We start from the raw sequence: 6,605 nt of genomic DNA, 5'->3' as shown, positions 1-6,605 counted from the left end.
ATACAATAAACTTAGACTACAATAAAAGGTCTAGCAATAAAAAAGCAAGAAAAATGTGAGGAAGAAAGAAAGAAAGAAAGAATGAATCCTAGGACTGGCTTAAGAACTCTATTTCTTTTGCCACCCATTTTCTTTTCCCCAAAGAAAGGGCTTTCACGCCAGATTTAAGGTGGCTAAGTCAGGGAGGTGTGTCCAAATAGCATCATAAAACAAGGACACAGTTGGCCACTTGGACCTAGAGATCTATCCTGTCTAGTAGCCAAAGAACTTTCTGCAATAGAAGAAAACTCTAGTCTGCTCTAGTGGGTACCCATGCTGGATACTATCGGTGAATGATGCTAACTAAAGTGGTTGCATATGGCCATGGTAAGACATCAGATCTAGAGCAAGATAGGCTGGGATTCCCTGAACACAGGCTGCTTTCCTTAACCTTGTTTCACTTCTCAACAGTTATTTGGTTTTGGTTTTTCTCTTTCAAATATCATCGTCTACCCTGAAGTGTATCCATTAAAGAGAAATCAAAGATAGGCTACTGAAAGAATTACTGTTCGACCCGGTGAGTCTGCTTTGGAGGGTAGCTTCAGAAGAAATTCAAGCAGAGACTGAAAGGCACGTGTGTGCATTCATGTTTTAACATCCCTCTTCTCCCTTTCCTTTTCCTCTATCCAGTGCTTGGATCCAAGTCCTCAAACTCCAGGCAAGTGCTCTTTCGCTGATCTGTACTCCTTGGCCATAGCACCATAATTCACAATAACTAAAGTGTAGAAGCAACCCAATGTATGAAACTATGAGGAAAATCAGGTGTAGGTGTACAGTGGACTGCTAGTGAGGTTTAAAAGGAATGGGATTTGGATGTATGCTACAGGACTGTGAACATTACAGGCATTATGCTAAGTAGAGTAAACCCGTCATAAAAGGACACTTCCACAGCAATAAAATATGATGGTGGTTGCTGAAGCCTGGGAAAGAGAGTAGGGAGCTCGTGTTTAATGTCCACAGTTTTAGTCAGGAAGATGAAAAAGTTCTAGAGATGCACAGCCATCGGGGATGACACAAGAGTGTGAATATGCTCGATGTCACTCAGCTGTAAATCTTAGCATTGTTGCAGTATAAAGTTTATGCTGTATATATTTTATCATAGTTATGGTGCAGGAGAATTGTTTGTATTCAGTCAATCATGTTTTAAATAAATGCTGATTGGCCAGGCAGGAAGTATAGGCTGGTCAACCAGACAGGAAGTAGAGGCGGGGCGATGAGAACAGGAGTATTCTGGGAAGAAGGAAGCTCTTCCCAGCGTCCAGCCCAGACCACCGAAGAAGCAACATCTGATATACCCCACTGGAAAAGGTACTGAGCCCACATGGCTAACATAGATAAGAATAATGGGTTAATATAAGCTACAAGAGCTGATAAGAAGCCTGAGCTAAGGGGCCAATCAGTTTATAAGTAATGCAGACTCTCTGTGTGATTTTCTTTGGGACTTGCCAGCTGTGGGGTACCAGGCAGGACAGAAACCCCAACAAGTAGGCCCCTCAAGTTACACAGTTATAAGAAAAAAAAAGCCATAGATTTTCTTCAAGGAGTTCTAAAACAATCATGGAAGAGAACGGAAGTTCAGGATGATTGCATGGTGGAGAGGTGCAGAGTCGCCTCGGCCAAAGGCTGTAGAGGTGCCCTGTGCAGTTTATATGGCTGGACCTGCTGTCCTTCAGCATCAATGGGTCTATGAACCCATTAGACACACCAACTGTGTCTCAGACTCCTTTGATCAACTGCCTACTTGACAACTCGAAGGCGTCAAATATAGAATTCTTAGGCTGAGGATGTAGCTCAGTTGGTACAGGGGTTGCCTAGCACCAAAGACTGCTCAGATATGGGTTTCAGGCAATAGGGAATCATTATTGGCCAGCTGGGGACTACACCAGGTGGGGCCTTTCTCAGGATGAGCTTTTCAGCATGAAAACTATGTTCTGGGTTGACACACTTCAGTTAACAAGAACAATTAGCCAGAATCAGAAACTACAGAAACCAAGAAGCAAGGTTAGTACATTTAGGGACTTTCCCAGAACCACGCACGTAGTAGATTGATTAAGTCTTTGTTGTAGTTCTGGCAGGAGGTGCTGTCTACATGATGAGTTTATAGCCTGAATGGCACTTCCATCATGGAATCAGTTTGCTAAAGTCTGGAGGCCTGCTAAGATCTGGGGCCCTGTTAAATGCATGAAGCTCTGCGACAGATTCGCCACATAGAACCAGGCATGGTGATACGTGCCTGTAATCCCAGCAATCCAGGAAACTGCTTCAGAAAGAACAGAAGTTGAGGGTCAGCCTTGCTACACAGAAGATTTAAGGTCATTTTGTGCCTATTTGAGGCTTGTTCTCCGAAAGTGTGTGTGTGTGTTTCAGGGGTGATTGTCTGTTGGGGGACAAATTTTATATGGCTTTGTGTGGGCACATAACTGTGGGTATCTTCGTCCCTTACTTTCTACCTTGTTTTTTCAGTCTCTTACTGAACCCCAAGCTCATCAATTGGCTAGGCTGGCTGGTGACCTGCAAGGATCCACCTGTCTCCACCTCCCATCCCCACCCCAGCTCCTCCAACCTCTGCTGGGTTTACAGAAGCAAGTCATGGTGCTCACCTTCTTACATGTATGCTGTGGATCTTCATGGTTTCCTGGAAGATATTTTATTGACTGAGCCATCTCTTGAGAGTCTGCCTCCTCCATCACACACACACACACACACACACACACACACACACCAAAATGGACTTCTTACACCCTAGCATTCTCTATTCCCACATTATTACAACTTTTACTACATGCTCTGAGCAAAATTTTTTTATTAATTTATTTATTTATTAAAGATTTCTGTCTCTTCCCCGCCACCGCCTCCTATATCCCTCCCCGTCCCCCAATCAACTCCCCCTCTCTCTTCAGCCCTAAGAGCAGTCAGGGTTCCCTGCCCTGTGGGAAGTCCAAGGATCTCCCACCTCCTTCCAGGTTTATTAAGGTGAACATCCAAACAGCCTAGGCTCCCACAAAGCCAGTATGTGCAGTAGGATCAAAACTATTTTGACTTATTTCTGATTCACCCTTTCTCATACCCATTATCCTTTTACCAGTGAATCCTCTTCTAGTGAACGTGGTCAGAACTTGATGGCTTCTCACTTGCTCCACCACCATGGTTTCCTAGGAGTCAGGATTTTCCAGAGAAACTGAACCAATACCAGATACAGACAGCTGTCCTATACATATGCCTTGTGCGTTGTATGGAATTGGTTCATTTATTTATGGAAGTCCCAAGAGCTTCACTCAAAAGACTGGAGACCCAGAAGATGCAATCGTACAGTTCCACGCTGATCCTAAAGGCAGGAGGAGCATAGGAGCCAATAGGGGAGCTCCTGTCTGAGCCTAAATCCAAAACCAAGGGGATTCCAAGGTCTCATTTCAAAGACAGGCAGACAAAGGAATTGGCCCTTATCATTTTTGTTTGATCCAGGCCTTCAGGAGTTGGTATAAGGACCAGTTGCATTGGGGAGAGCAATTTGCTTTACTGAAACTACCAATTCAAATTTAATCCCATCTAAAAATTACCTAATGATCATGCCTAGAATATCTGGGTACTCTGTGACCCAGTTAAATTGAGACATAAAATTAACTGCCAGTGCTTCCTAATGTATCCACACGCTTCTCTTTGTCTTTATCTATTCTCAACAGAACTGTGGAGGGTGGAAAAGCTGTGTCATGTCACCGTCGGCTAGAAATTCATCAGTGTGTCACGTCTCAGTGGAAGCCGGATTGGGACCATGAAAACCCCCGTGCCTTCTCTCCATCTTTAGCCCACCCTCTGTCACTCTACCCCTTACACCCCAACTGCGTTGACAGTTCTCCCAGAAGGCAAGTACATTCCAGCTTCAGGAACTTCTTTACATCTTAACATCTGCACTGTCCTGGGTCCCAAAGGTCCTCATCAAAGTACTCACAGATACTGTTTCCTCCCTCAGAACACATAGCACCCACTATCCTTGTTCTAGTTCTTTTTCCGATAATGAGTGCTAGGAATTGTGAGTCTGTGGAAAGACACTTGCCTTCCATACTTAAGGCCCTCTGTTTACACACCAGCACAAGTTTAAAGCTGTTCTTAGAAAAATTTTAGATTTACACACACACACACACACACACACACACACACACACACACTGATGCTGCCCCATATATTCTGCTCTTGGTTCCCCTTCTATTACAATCTTACATCAGCAGGCAGATTCCTCCTGGCTGATAAGCCAGCCTCCCTATTCATCGATAACCAATGACCACACTCTAGTCACATTACCCTAGGTTTTTTTTTTTTCATTTCCAATGATTTATTTCATGTGTATAAATGTGTTGTCCTCACGGACTGTATGTAGCTGGGACCCACAGAGGCTAGGAGAGGCATTTGGATGCCCAGGAACTGGAGTAAGGGAAGGTTGTGAGCCACCATGTTGGTGTTGCGGACAGAACTTGGTTCCTCTGCAAGAGCATCAAGCGCAGGGCCAGTTTCTTTGTTTTTGTTTAACTCTATCTCCCACCTCCCATCCCAAAGAATCTTCCGGTCCCCTTCTTCTGTGGCAGGTTAATTTTCCCCCTTTGTTTGTGACCTTTCAACAGCTGTGGATAACATTGGTCAGGCATGTGTGGGAGGGTTGCAAGTGGATCTGGACTTGTGGAGGCCAGAGACAACCTCAGGTTCAGTCAGGACAGCATTTACCTCCTTCGAAACCAGGTCTCCAATTGGCGGGGAACTCACCAATGATTCAAGCCTGGCTGGTCCCTCCTTCCCTAAGTTTGGCATGGGTCAGCAGACCCAAGATTTTTTTTTTTTTTACTTTCTTTTTTTTTTATTCTTTTTTAATTAAAATTTCCAACTGCTCCCCGTTTCCCATTTCCCTCCCCTCCTCCCACACATTGCCCCCTCCTCCCACTCCCCTCCCCCATCCCCACTCCTCTTCTCCTCCCCCCAGTCCATTCCCCCTCCCTCTCGATACTGAAGAGCAGTCCAAATTCCCTGCCCTACAGGAAGACCAAGGTCCTCCCACTTCCATCCAGGCCCAGGAAGGTGAGCATCAAAACAGGCTAAGCTCCCACAAAGCCAGTTCATGTATTAGGATCGAAACCTAGTGCCATTGTCCTTGGCTTCTCATCAGCCTTCATTGTCCGCCATGTTCAGAGAGTCCAGTTTCAACCCATGCTTATTCAGTCCCAGTCCAGCTGGCCTTGAAGAGCTCCCAATAGATCAGTTCCACTGTCACAGTGGGTGTGTGCACGCCTCGTGGTCCTGATTTCCTTGCTCATGTTCTCCCTCCTTTTGCTCCTCATTTGGACCTTAAGAGCTCAGACCGTTGCTCCAATTTGGGTCTCTGTCTCTCTCTCGATCTATCGCCAGTTGAAAGTTCCTGTGCCATTCTCCTTGGCCTCTCGTCAGCTCTCATTGTCCGCCACATTCCGAGAGTCCGGTTTTATCCCATGTTTTTTCAGTAGCAGTCCAGCTGACCTTGGTGAGCTCCCAATAGATCGGCCCCACTGTCTCAGTGGTTGGGTGCACCCCTCATGTTCTGGGGACTCTAACTTAGATCCTCAAGCTAAAGGGCTTTACCTCCGGAGCTACCTCCCAGGCCGGCCCGGAGCTAGAGAGATTTATTTAAAGGGACTTCATTTGGGTTGACCTTCATGACAAAACAGGGGTGAAGAGGAGAAAGGCATCAGGAGGAAAGTTCCATCTCCACCAGCATTTTAAGAGCGTGCATCAGTGTTTCTTCTGCCCTTGAGCCCTGGATGAAGTGCATGGCAATTCTGTGTGGTGATAGCTACCTCCCTCCACCCTACTATCCATGGTTGGGTGATAGCCCCTTTACATGACCCATACTCAGTTTCCACGGCCCAACCTTCATTTCCAGGAGAATAGAGTTTCTTGAAATTGCTCTGCCTGGGAGATTGTCATTCTGGCCTCGCCATTTGTGGATCTACTTCGTGTTATCTTGTCCCTCCTGTGCTATCTTGGCCCTCAAATTCTTCCGGCTCTGGGCACCCGAGGTCTTTGGTGGTTTCTTAGCATCGATGCACAAATCATTTGTTGGTCAAGCTGTTTCCCACCTCCTCACCGAACACCCCTTTTCTGTTTCTGAGTTTCCAGTAAGGTGCCAAGAATACTCCTGTGGGTGCCCCCACTGAGAGGAGGCGGGAAGGGGCTGGTGGAAGGCGGGGCTCAGTGTCTCAGTGACCGGCAACCACCGGTTCAGCCATCCCGCCGATCCTCTCTGGCGCAGCCTCACCCACGCTCAGAAACGGTTTCTACCATCCCAGCTTCGGAAATGCTCTGGACTGCAAATGTCATCTGCACCGACAGGGTTTCCCCGGGGGAAGTCCGGCGGATCCAGCCCTGCCCATCTCTCCGTCCCAGAGAGCAAGAGAAGACAGAGGAAGTTACCGGGTGGTCCACGCCGCCCCTAACAATATCTAGGGGCGGTTCGGCGGGGAAGGTGGCTCTTGCCTGGGTTCCGGGCGACAGGTGTCTGGGCGGGAAGCCGCACGCCAAGCGGAGGACGTCCCCGGGGCGGGGCCTGG

This window comes from Chionomys nivalis, chromosome 2 (assembly GCF_950005125.1).
Source record: "Chionomys nivalis chromosome 2, mChiNiv1.1, whole genome shotgun sequence".
Classification (NCBI taxonomy): domain Eukaryota; kingdom Metazoa; phylum Chordata; class Mammalia; order Rodentia; family Cricetidae; genus Chionomys; species Chionomys nivalis.
The sequence above is the reverse complement of the archived record's forward strand: the minus strand, read 5'-3'. Positions refer to the sequence as shown.